Source organism: Pteropus alecto, unplaced genomic scaffold (genome assembly GCF_000325575.1).
Source record: "Pteropus alecto unplaced genomic scaffold, ASM32557v1 scaffold45, whole genome shotgun sequence".
Taxonomy (NCBI): Eukaryota; Metazoa; Chordata; class Mammalia; order Chiroptera; family Pteropodidae; genus Pteropus; species Pteropus alecto.
In genome coordinates this window covers 7,834,539-7,847,880 of record NW_006442491.1, presented here as the reverse complement: position 1 = coordinate 7,847,880, position 13,342 = coordinate 7,834,539, and the positions used below count along the sequence as shown (strand labels likewise).

Sequence of the window (13,342 nt, the reverse complement as noted above, 5' to 3'; positions counted from 1 at the left end):
GCACGGTTGGCATGTTTGAGGCATAGCAGGAAGGCCATTATACCTGGGACTGACCAAGTTTTGGGAAAAAGCATTAAGAGATGAAGTTTGTTAAGAAAGCAGTGGCAAGATTATGCCACTGCAGGGGCTGTTTAGGCTATGGTAAAACCTGGAATTTAAGTGTAATGGGAAGCAATTGGAAATTTTTGGTTGATGATGTAATATCTGATTTACATTTTAAAAAGATTTTCTGCTGTGTGGCTTACAAATGGAAGTAGCAGACAAGGGCAGAAACTGAGAAACCAGTTAGGAAGTTGTTTCATTTCTCCAGACAGGAGATAGTGGTAGCTTGGTTTAGATTGCTTTTCTTTCTTTCTTTCTTTTTTTTTTTTGTTTTCTGTTATTCTTTTCCTGTAGTGTATGTGTGATGGTAAAGAGCCTGATTCCAGAACCAACCTACCTGGGTTTAAACCCTTATTCCACACTTTACCTGTATAATTTTAGGCAAAATATTCAATTTCGTATCTCAGTTACCCCATTAGTAAAATGAGCATCATAATAGTACCTATGTTATAGGATTCTTTTGAGGATTACGTAAATTATTTCATGGAGAGTACTTAGTGTTTGGCACATTGTATGTATTCAGTAAATGCTCTTGATGATTCTGGTCTGTCTTTGTTACCGTGAAATTTTATTAGAGGCTGAAAGTAATAAAACAGTGTACTGTGAGAGTGTTAGCTTTGAAACTCTAGTGAATAAGCAATAGGAATCTTGTGTCTACATTATTGAAGCTCTTACTAAATACTGTCCATAGTCTTAGAACAAAGTCTCTGACTGGTACATTGAGAAATTCGTCTAGGGTATACATTAGTTATTCCTATTTCATCTGTTATTTCCCTGTAAGTACACATCTTCTGAAGGTATGTAGTTATACTTTCAAACAAAATTAGAAAGCTCTCTTGTATTAAACTTTATTTTATTTAAGCTATTTTAATTGTTTTAGATTAAGTTCTTGGAATGTTTTTAGTGTGTGCTGTGCTCTATGTTTTATTTTTTGTTGCTTTAAAGATTAAATGACTTCTGTTTTTCTAGACTTTTGTCTTTTGCCAGTGTCACATCTCATATTTCTTTCTCTCTCTGTCAAACACATATACACACCCTTCACAGACATACACATACACACATACAGATTTTTGGACCTTGAAGTTGAGTCGTATTCTTGTCAAAAGGCCTAACAATCCAAGAGTGAATACAGACAGCTACCTCTCACTTCCTTTGGGATATCAGCATTACTCATCAACTCAAATGTTCTTGCTTCACCTTTTTGCTCTTGCAGAGCCCTAAATATCTGCTCCTCTATAATGTATCAGAATGAACAGGTTATTATATTTTGAAAGTCAAATACAGATCAAAGTAATTTTTAAACAAAATTTTACTTTCTTTTTACTGTGAGGGGGAAAAAAAAAAACCACACTGTTGTTTCTGTTTTATAGTTGGTAAATGGAACTTGTTAAAAGGGTAGTCTAAATAGAGGAGTCATCTCTCTCTAGGGAGATTAAAAAAAGGTATCTAGTTATATAAGCCTGCATAAAGCCATATCGCCAGACTAATATTTTCAAATGTGAAATGGGTAAACTTTGTGTTATGAACAGCTATAGATTTAACTTAGTAAAGCCTAAAATTATACTAGAAATATTTCTTTTTTTGATAATATTTCAATTACGGTTCTTAAAAGCTAAAAGATGTTGGTTGTACAATGAAATATTTTGCATAATGATAAATACTTTTTGCACACATGCAAGCACAGCAAAATTTGCAGGAAATAGCCTGCATATACTGAAAAAAGAAATTTATGGGAAGTGGAGAGCCTTATGTATACCAGTAGTGAATAGTTTAACATTAATGTACATTATATATTATTGATTAATATTAGGACCTTGAATAAATGTATTTTTTTGGTTTTCAAACTTAAAATTTTTTTGAGTAGCAGAATTATGCATTCCTTAGAAAGCAATATATAAAACAAAAAGAAAGGGAGCTGTCTGGTTGGAATGGAGAACATAGCCCTCCTGCTTAGCTTCCCACCATTCTGTGGACCATAGTTTGACAATCACAGGCAGGTTCACCTTCTGACTCTTTCTACAATATTCTTTTGCTTGGAAAGTTATAACTCATCATTGACCCTTACAAATAGAATTAAATGGAAGGCAAAGTATCATCTAAAAACAGTCAATTCAGATACTGTTGTTTTGAGAAGGCAAATAGAAAAACGGCAGGCACCATGTTCCACTGGAATCTTTCAGCGCCTTTTCCTCCAGCAGAGAGAATGGTCTCCAGCTATCTTCTGCAGCCAGCTTTTCTGTCTGGGTCAAGGCAGGGGCCATGGAGTTGGAGATGAGTCTCTCTGGGGGCAGAGGCCAGGGACTCAACAGCTCAGAGCCAGGCCTAAGGGACACCAAGACTGGCCTTTTATTCATCCCACTGAGCCATTCTCAGGCTCTCAGAAAGGGTTAGGCCCTTGCTGTGGGTGAGTACATGTCCTCTTGGTAGGATTCTGACTGCTGGGGTATGATCATGGAAATGGGTTCGATAACGCTTTTAGTTGTAATCACCTTGTATAAGCAGAAGATTTCATAGGACGACACATTGAGACCTCTCTTTGGCATGACACCAATTCCCTTTTGTGGGTGATAGGAGCAATATTCAGTCAGGTAGTTCGGGTGAGGTTTGTCAACAGGCCTGAAGAGCCATCCAGATCCTCCTCTGTGAGAAGCAGGGAGAGGTCCCATAGGACCATCTGCCAGTTGTTCCATTTGGATGTGCCTGTGGAAAGCAGCTTCTTCAGATTTCCCAGAAACAGCCCTTTGCTGGCCCAGTGCCCTAGCTGGCTCCCTAGACGAGGGTTTCTGCTTGAGAGTCGAGAAACTGAATCTTGTGGTCTTTATAGGTGGTGGCCAGCAGGCCACCATGAGTGCTGAAGGACATGGAGGGGATCGCATCTTGGTAATAGTTGTCTTCATGGGGCTCATGATTACAGACTCCTTTGTATCTAGATTGCAGACCATCACCTTGTAGTCATAAGTCGACACTGAAGAGGATATTGGTGCTACTCCACCAGGCCCACTCTGCGGGAATGGCCCACCAGCTCCTTCCTGCAGGCTGTGAGGTTCCTTGACAGCACCTGCATGGGTTTGTCCCAGATAGATGGATCGATCGATCCATCTATCTATCTATCATCTTTCTCTCTCTCTCTCTCTTTCTTTCCTTCCTTTCTTTCTTTCTTTCTTTCTTTCTTTCTTTCTTTCTTTCTTCTCTTTTTTCCTTTCTGTTTTAAGTTTATGGGGTAACATTGGTTAATATAATCATATAATTTTCAGCTGTACATTATCATTTGACATCTGTATATTCTCTTGTGTGTTCACCACCCACAGTCCAGTTTCCTTCAGTTACCATATATTTGATCCCCTTTACCCACTTCATCCTCCCCCTACCCCCCTATATTGGACCCCCTTTACCTCATTTACCTCCCCCCTCCTCCCCCACCCAACTAGTAACCACTACTCTATAGTCCTTTGATAACCACTAGTCTATAATCCATGTCCATGAGTCTCTGTTTGTTTGTCTTGCTCATTTGTTGCTTTTAGGTTTATAGGGATGTCCCAGATCTTAATCATTGCATCTTCAGAACAGGAGGCAAACTCAAAATCATCAGAAGCGTTCTTGATGTCTAAGACAGTCTCTCTGTGCCTGCAGACCTTCAGGTAGTGGGGACCCAACTTTCCTGTTTGGTGCAGGAGAATGAGAAGGAAGCCCCACCCCGCCCAACCAGCACACTCAGTCATGACTGCAATGAAATGGGGGTTCACCATGCAGAAGTGATTGTCGTGGATGTTGTGGGTGATGGGCACTGAGCCATAGCAGTTCGCTTCGCTGGTTTGTTTGCCAAGACATGGCAGAACTTGGAGCTCTGGAGCTGAGGGTGCCATGACATCAGATTTGGTGTTGGAACATCCGGGTTGGGTAGGAATGTGGCGCTGCCATTATCATTGTCCCTTTGTAAGTTTGTGGTTCCATATCTAATATTTGGAGTTTTATTTTTTTTCTCTTAAAACTTGATCTTATGGTCAGTGAACTGTCCCCATATGTGCCTTATGAGAGGGTCTGAACCACACTTATGTCAGCCACAGTTAAAAGAGGGAGATTAGAACCACAAATTTCCTTGATGATGGCCATGCAAAGTGGCAGCGGCAGCTGTGGCATCTGGCTTAGGCTTGGAGCTCCTCGCAGCCTGTGGAGTCTCTCAGCCAAAAGCTACCGCCTCCTCCCCAACCCCCACCCCCGCAGCCTTGAAGGTGGGGCCTGTGGGTGGGGCAGGATGAATACATGCATTTTCAATTAGAGAGATAAAGCATCTGTTCCTAATTGATTGCTTGTTATAATACAGGGACATTGCATTTCTTTTCCTGGTGGTTTATAGTCCCATACAAAAATGATAATAATAGCTATATTTATTTATTGATTACTTATTATGTTAGGTATTCTAGTTGCTGAAACTATTCCCATTTTGCAGATTAGGAAACAGAGGCACACAGTGATTAAACTTGCACAAGCTTACACAACTAGTATTGAGGCCGTGATTTAAACTCCAGTCAGTTAGGACTCCTGAGCACCCATTCTGAACCACTAAATTATATTTTCTCCATCATAACTACGATTACTTATTTTCCTCCTTTAAAATGCCTTGAGAGATATTATAAAGAAATACCTCATCCAGCTGCAGAGGAACAACCAACCACATTTATTTTTGGAAATAAGGGAGTTGTTTTGCCGTATTCGTAGACTTCTATAAGTAGAGCAATTGCATAACATGGTCTATCTGTGTAGATTACACTTTTTTCACAATTCATTTAACTACTTGCATTTGGTATCATTTCCTTTCAACCTGAAGCACATCTGATGCAGATTTACTGGGACAGTCACACTCTATTTTGGTTTTAAAAGCTGCAGACCTCATTTACAAGTACATGAACAACATAGCCATTTGGAACTACCCTATCCTTTATAGGTTTAACTTTTTTGCTGGGAAGGAAAATAACATAAGGAAAAAGAAATTATGGGACTACTGTTTTTATTATAACTGAAATACTGCTTATAGATTGTAAGTTAACCCACTTACATGAAATTTCTAAACTCAGTGGCTTAATTGAACATAAAAACCAAGTTGCTTAGCATATCTAACCAAGTTTTCTAAGAAACCCTTCATATTCATTTTCATTATTTTTTTACCCCCTTCTTTTTAGTTTGTCTATGAACAGCAAGCTGATAAATATTTTTGAAGTCAAATCCAGACTGTTCTGATTTGCTTGTGTTTGTGTCTGACAATTTCAGAGTCAAAGTGTAAAATTGGACTGGAAATTCCTTGAAGTGGTTCAAAATTGAAAAACAATTTGATTTCATATTCATTTTAGATTAAGTGAAAAATTAAAACTGGAGATTAGAACTCTACCAGTTCATACAGTTCTTGAGGCTTTATGATCTTTAGAATCAAAAAACTCTTATACTTCTACTTGAGACGTTACAGTAGTCTTACTCTAAAAAAATACACTCTGCTAAAAACATACAAAAAATAGTATAAAAAGAAACATTTGTTTTATCAACAAAAATTGAATGTTTTAATATTTTTGTTCAATATTACTTTTTATTGAAATGTGGCATTACATTACAAAAATGTAAGGTTGAAGTCCCTTTTATTTGCTCTCTTTGTTCTCTCTCAAGAAACATTTATGAATTTGGTGCATATTGTTCTAGTTCATACTTTTGTTCATTGCTTCTACTATTTTGGGAGTTGCTATTCTCATACACTGCTAGTGTGAATGTAAACTGATATAGCCACTATGGAAAACAATATGGAGGTTCCTTAAAAAATTAAAAACAGAAAACATATGACACAACAGTCTCTCTTCTGGATATCTACCCCCCAAAATTGAAAACATTTATTTATAAAGATCTATGCACCCTGATGTTCATTGCAACATTATTCACGGTGGCCAAGACATGGAAACAACCAAAGTGTCCTTCAATAGGTGATTGGTTAAAGAAGATGTGGTACACATATGCAATGAAATATTACTTACCATAAAATGAAATGCTGCTGTTTGCGACAACATGGATGGATCTTGAGATAGTCATGCTAAGCGAAATAAGTCAGACAGAAAAAGTTGAGAACCAAAGATTTACTCATATGTGAGATATAAAACTAAAAGCAACAAATGAACAAATAATATAAACAAACAAAAGCTCCAGACATAGACAACAGTTTGGTGGTTACTAGAGGGCAAGGGGGATGGAGAGAGGTACAAGAGGTAGAGGGGGTCAAATATATGGTGACAGGACACTTAACTTTGGGTGGTGAACACAAATGCAGTATACAGATGATGTATTATAGAATTGTATACTTGAAACCTACATAATTTTATTAACCAATGTCACCCCAACAAATGTAATAAAATTTCAAAAAGAATGTTAAGTCCACAATATTGTCTTGAAGTATTGCCTTGAAGATCTGTGATCTTATTCCTGTGTTTCTACTCCATTAAGCCATTTTTATGACTTCTACTTCAGAATTGTTTTCAGAACTATATTATAAGCCACACATGAAAAAGACTGACATTATTTATAATTGGTAGTTATAATCATACTTCAGTTTTTGGTAGCTTCTCTATTAGGATAACATTTAACCTTTAAAAAAATTAAACCCATCCTCAAAGAGAGCACTACTTACCCATCATTTATGTCGTATAGTATGAAATGATGTAGGGTGTCTTGTTTGGGCTGCTATAACACAATACTGTAGTTTGGGTGGCTAAAATAATAAACAATTATTTCTTGTAGTTCCAGAGGTTAGAAGTCCAAGATCAAGGTGCTGGGAAATTCAGTCTCTGGTGAGGACTGCCTCCTGGTTCATAGGTCATCTTCTCACTATGTCTTTACATGGAGGAAACTCTCTGGGGCTCTTTTATAGTGACACTAATCCCATTAATGACAGCTTCACCCTCATGGCCTAATTACCTCCCAAATGCCCCACCTCCTAATACCATTACCTTGTGGACTAGGATTTCAATATATGCATTTTGAGGGAATACAAACATTCAGTTCATTGCACAGGCTCAGAAAAAAATGTGCACACACAGTTTTTATCAATAGTAGTATCAATGGGACAAAGTATTTTCCAAGAAGAGACAGCACTCATTATTTTTTAAAAAAATTCTAGCATTTGATATACATGTTATAGATTAAAAAAACACAATAGTTCTGGTATCCTACATTTCTTCTGATATAATGTCTGTTCCTTTAGTGGTTCTCTTGAATTTCTTGGAGAGATTAATTTTTACTTTATATTCTTGTCAGAGGGGCTGACTTATCAACAACATACATACATTCCCAATAAGGAATACAAGACCTCCAAATGGCTAAAAGGTTTTTAAAAATAAAATCAAATATATCAATGAGGTATTTATTCTTTGTCCTAGGAGGAATTTGGAATGAGGGTGTGTGTCCTCATTGGAGTTCTCAGGGAAGTGGTGATAATTTAATTGCAAAGAATGGTATTCAAAGGAAAAAGAAATTAAAGTGGGTTATTTGTGGATTACTAGCTTGATTCATTTTTTACATTCATTTTTTAAAATACTAGTGTGAAACTACATTTTAAGTTATTTTTAATGAAAGAAGTATTAAAAAGTAAAGAAAAGTTGCTTATGATTTCATTTTAGGGTGTTTCCCATTCTTTAACATCAGAAAAAGTTCTACAACAAACATCATTATAGCTATGTTTTGGCATCCTTTGGAAAGTGCAAGGCAAATTCCTATTGATGGAATGAAAATGCAGGATAATATTAAATTTAAAAATATTTGCATCAATTTATAGTCAGAGCAATTGAATATAAGAATTCTTGTTTTCCTTTCATCTTTACCAGGGTGGTTATTAAAAATCTTTACTATTTTCAACCTGATAAATGAAAATGGTGTGTGTGTACAGACATGCACTACTTAATGCTGAAGATACATTCTGAGAAATGTTTAGTTAGACAATTTCATTGTTTTGTGAACTTCATAAAATGTCCGTACACAAATCTAAGTGTATATAGCCTACTATACACCTAAGCTATATGGTATAGCCTCTTGCTTATAGGCCACAAGCCTATATAGCATGTTACTGTACTAAATACTGTAGGCAATTGTAACACAATGTATTTGTGAATCTAAAGAAATATAGAATCTAATCTAAATATAGAAAAGGTACAGTAAAAATACTATGTAAAATAAATAGTACACTTGTGTAGGGCACTTACCTTGAATGGAGCTTATGGGACTGGAAGTTGCTGTGGGTGAGTCAGTGAGTGAGTGGTGAGTGAATGTGAAGGCCAAGGACATTAGTGTACATTACTGGTGACTTTATAAATATGATTTACTTAGGCTACATTAAATTTATAAAACATCGTGAGATTAACTCATGCATAAGAGAAAATGCTGCAGTCAAGAGACACAGTAAACATGAGATTTACGAGGTTACTGCCAGCGTAACATGGCATACTGTTTTACGGCAAACTTTCTTTTTTTATAAGTGGAAAGAGTACCCTCTAAAATAACAATTAAAAGTATAGTAAATACATAAGCCAGTAACATAGTTGTTTATTATCATTATCAAGTATTATGTACTATATATAATTATATGTCCTATACTTTTATATGACTGGCAGTGTAGTAGGTTTATTTACACCAGCATCAACACCAACATGTGAGTAACATATTGCACTACAGTATTATGTTGGCTAAGATGTCACTAGGCAATAGGAAATTTTTAGCTCTGTTATAATCTTATGGGACTACTGTCATAAATGGATTATTGTTGACTGAACCATCATTATCCAGCACACGACTGTATGTATATATATACATAGTATTGTGACTCTACATACATATATATATATATATATATATAAATTGCAGTGAGATTCATATAATATAAAATACACTATTTTAAAGTGTACAGTTTAGTGACATTTAATACATTCACAATGTTGTGCTAACTTCAGCTTTATTTAGTGGCAAAACATTTTCATCAAACCCAATGGAGATACTAGACTCTTGAAGCAGTTATTCCTCATTTCTCTCCCCTACCTGCAGCCCCTGGTAACCACTAATTTACTTCGTCTCTATGGATTTACCTATTCTAGATATTTCATATAGTAGAATCGTATAATATTTGTCCTTTTGGGTATAGCTTCTTTGGCTTAGCATAATTTTGATCTTTATCTACATTGTGGCATATATCAAGACTTTGGTCCTTTTTATGGATGAGTAATATTCTATTGTATAGATATACCAGTTTTGTTTTTTCATTCATCCATTGATGGACATTTGAATTGTTTATATTTTTTTGGCAATCGTGAATAGTGCTGCTATGAAATTTCGTGTACAAGTATTTGTTTGAGCACCTGTTTTCAGTTCTTTTGAGTATATACCTAGGAGCAGAATTGCTGAGTCTTATGGTAATTCTGTGTTTATTTTTTGAGGGCCTGCCAAACTGTTTTGGACAGCAACTGTCTTATTTTACATTCTCATCAGCAATATAGAAGGGTTGCAATATCTCCACATCTTCAATACTTGTTCTTTTCCTTTTTTAAAATTATAGCCATCCCAATGGAGGTGAGTGGTATTTATTTGTACTTGATGTCCTTTTTGGCCAAATAGAAGTATATCTTCTTTAGAGAAATATCTATTCAAACTTAATTGAGTTGTCTTTGTGTAGTTAAGTTATAAGACTTCTTCATATTTTCTGAATAGTAGACCCATATGGGAAATAAGACTTGCAAATATTTTCTCCCATTATGTAGGTTATCTTTTTACTGGCTCAATAGTGTTCTTTTATGAAGTCCAATTTATTTTTTCTTTCATTGTTCATGTTTTTGGTGTTATATCTTAGAATCCATTGCTAAATACAAAGTTATGAAGATTTTCTGCTATGTTTTCTTCTGGGAGTTTTATAGTTTTTGCTCTTAATTTGAAACCTTTGATCCATTTGGGTTAGTTTATATATATTGTGAGATAAGGGCTCAATTTTATTATTTCCCATGTAGAAATTTAGTTTTTCTAGCATCATTTATTAAAGAGACAGTACTTTCCGTATTAAATAGTTTTGACACCCTTGCCAAAAATCAGTTGACCATAGATATTTGCTTTATTTCTGGACTCTCAGTTTTATTGCATTGTTTCATATATCTGTCTATATTATTTTTTTAAATTTACATTTCTGTTGTTAAGAATGGAGTTGATTATATCTTGTGTTTCCTTGCTATTTGTGTTTATTTTACCATGACGTACTTTTTATAGCCTTTTTTACTTTTTTGATTGGGCTATGTGATTTTATCTTGATTTTGTATTCTCTGTGAATTGTAGAAATTAGCCTTTGATCTGTCATATATGATGAAAGTATATTTTTGTTTATACCTTTTATATTTTATGGTATTTTTAATTCAGAATTAGTTAATTCAGATCATCTTTGATAATTTTTTTTTCATTTGTAACTTTGGGTTTTATGTATTGCCTTTCTTACGTTAAGAGTATAAATAAATTTATCCCATGCATTCTTCTAGAAACTTGATGTTTTTTCTTTTTTTTAAAAGTACTTTTTACCATTTTTATTATAAAAGTGACATATACTTTAATAATAAGTTTTAAAAACCTCAAAAGATGTATGTAAAAAAATGTATTTCCCCTCTCTCATCATTCCCTTCATTCCTGTTTCCTACAATATAATGAGGTTTAATATCTTGGTGGTACTCTTTTACATTTTGCTCCATGCTAATATAGACATATTTGTATAATTTTTCACTTTTATGTTTGTGTGCATATGTGTATGTGTGTAGAGGTCTAATTATTGTCTCATTACTCTCCTTTCCATTGTCATCCCCACCCCACACGTGGAGGACTTACATCATTAGCTCATTTTGTAATTCAATGAGTCTGTCTTTTAAGGAGTTTGTCATTTATGATAAAATGTTTTTTAAATTTTGATTTGTTTGAGACACACATTAGAACAAGATGGTGTTTAAAAATATTTTTTCTTATTGTCAACGTTGTTAATGAAGTGTAAATTTGACTACTAAGTTTCAGTGGTGAGTTGAGTGATTTGAAATTTAAGTTCTCTTAATGTTGATAGGACAGAAATCTATGAAAGCATCCAATGAAATTACAGAGAGTTTGCACTGGAAACTTAAAGGTATATTTAAGGCTCTATTGTTTTTTTGTTATTCTGAGTTGGGAAGTATTGCCAGTTTTTCTGACTATAGCCAGTCCCTACTTACAAACCATGGAGCAGAATTTGGCAACCAAGAGCTCCAGGTGGAGGGGACCAAGAGAAGATACTTGAGGAAAGAGATTTGCAGTACATGTTGGAAATAAAAATGATGCAATCGTAAGTTAAGTGCAGTTCTTAATTTCCTGCTTGTCAAGTCAGGATCTTTGGAGCCTAAAACTCTCAGCAGTCATTATTAGCTGGCTTCCTCAGACTTGAAATAAATAAATTACTATCAGTGTGCTGCTCCTCATGTATGTAGTGTACATTTTCTCTGCCTTGTGAAGATTGGTATTACTGCCATATTATGAATGCTGTTTTTTTAAAAGATCTTAGAGTGTGTATGTTTGCTTATTTTATGACTGTCTGCTTTAATTTTTTATTCTGCCCTTCAACATGCCATCTTCATTTCACTGTTCCTTTTTTATAACTTCCTTTTTTTTGTCTCCACTTTTTCATTTGCCCTTCTTTTCGTTTAACTTTTAATCAGTTTTTCTCCTATTATTCCTATAGTCTTTTCCTTGAATATATTTGTTAAAGCTAAAAGCAAATGGTGAAGCCCTAATTATATTTGCATTGTCAAGTATTGTGTTTGTATGTTATAAGGACAGATTAAGAATGATTGGATCAGAAATATAACTGATGAGGTAGACAAAAAAAAAAAAATGCCAAGAGGTGGTTGGTGTTTGTCATTGGAGAGTAGTTGAGAATCATAACACAGGTAATGTAATCTGAAAAATAATAAGAAGAAAATAACATCACCATTTCTTTGTTTATAATTTTACTATTTTTACTATCCTCAAAGAGGTAAAATTGACTGATTTGAGTTTCATGAATTTTCTCTCTTCCACTCTCTGATGATAATACTAATAACACTGAAATAAGTAAAAAGATGAGCATCTGAAGAGAAAGCAAAGAGAAAGAAGGAGCCCTAAGTATACCCAATAGATTGGAGCATCAAACACCAAATGATTCAAGAATTGGCTGAATGTTTTTCCAAACTAGACATATTTCTTTCATATTGCATTTCTGTGGATTGTAAACAGTTGATCTTACATATATGTGCATTTTAGTAATTTTGGGAGAAGGGTAAATATTTCCATAGGTTTAATTTGTGTGCTTTTAAACATTACCATAGCAATGTGAAACTTTTTTAAAAAAGAAAATATATTGACGGTTGAAAGAGATTATACTAGGGTTTACAGTATGGATGAAAAGGTTAGTGGGTGACCAGTACTTGCCCTGCCTGGGTGTTAGAACCTGTCACTGTTTGGATTTGTCTCTGTGAAACAGTTTTCTTAAACTCAAGACCTTCCATTTACTTGCTACTGCATTTTTATTCTTGCTTACTTACCACTATTAGCCATATTGTAAGACAAAGATGTATATGTGAAATCACTAAGAGGCTACCTTCTGATTTCAGCCTTGCTGCTAAATTTGTAGCCCATTGGATAAGTCAGTTATTCTCTCTGAAATGCATATATTTATTTAAAAAAAGGCTTGATGCTGCTTGTTACTGTAAGTAAAGTTTTATTTGAAAACAGGCCAAAGAAGCAATTCACCTCAACAAAAAATGTTGATGAATCAGATGAGCTCAGGAATATATCCTTTCTGCCAGGCAGAGGATTTTAATGATGCCTAAGTTTATTATGTTTATTTTTTTTAACTACTGCCTCCTAGAGCTAAGATTGTGTAAAGCCAAGAATATATCATAGGAAGAATTTATGTTTTCCCCGGCACTGCCAGTTGAATGATTGAATAAAAGATGGTAGATGGTAAAACATATTCAAAGTTCTGTCTTGTTATGGAAATTATAGGTTCATCTTTCTTGCTTATCTTATTTATAAACCAGCCTATTTGTCCTATTTTAAGATGCCAGTACTCTTAAGGGAGGTGAGTGGACTGACATTACTGGACTCCACACGCCTGGTTAGCTTGTTGCTGTAGTTTGAGAGCTGTAGCATGTGAAAGTAGCACCATCTGCGTCACTGCCTATACATAAAGCATGAA

The 13,342-nt window shown here is 34.9% G+C and overlaps 1 protein-coding gene and 1 pseudogene across 1 annotated transcript in view; one reads left to right on the top strand and one right to left on the bottom strand.

Moving 5' to 3' along the window:
- LOC112470954 (O-acetyl-ADP-ribose deacetylase MACROD2-like) overlaps positions 1 to 13,342 on the top strand; it is a 1,076,828-nt gene that overhangs the window by 169,669 nt on the left and 893,817 nt on the right. The window lies entirely within an intron of this gene.
- On the bottom strand, positions 2,214 to 3,970 carry LOC107196374 (annotated as a pseudogene).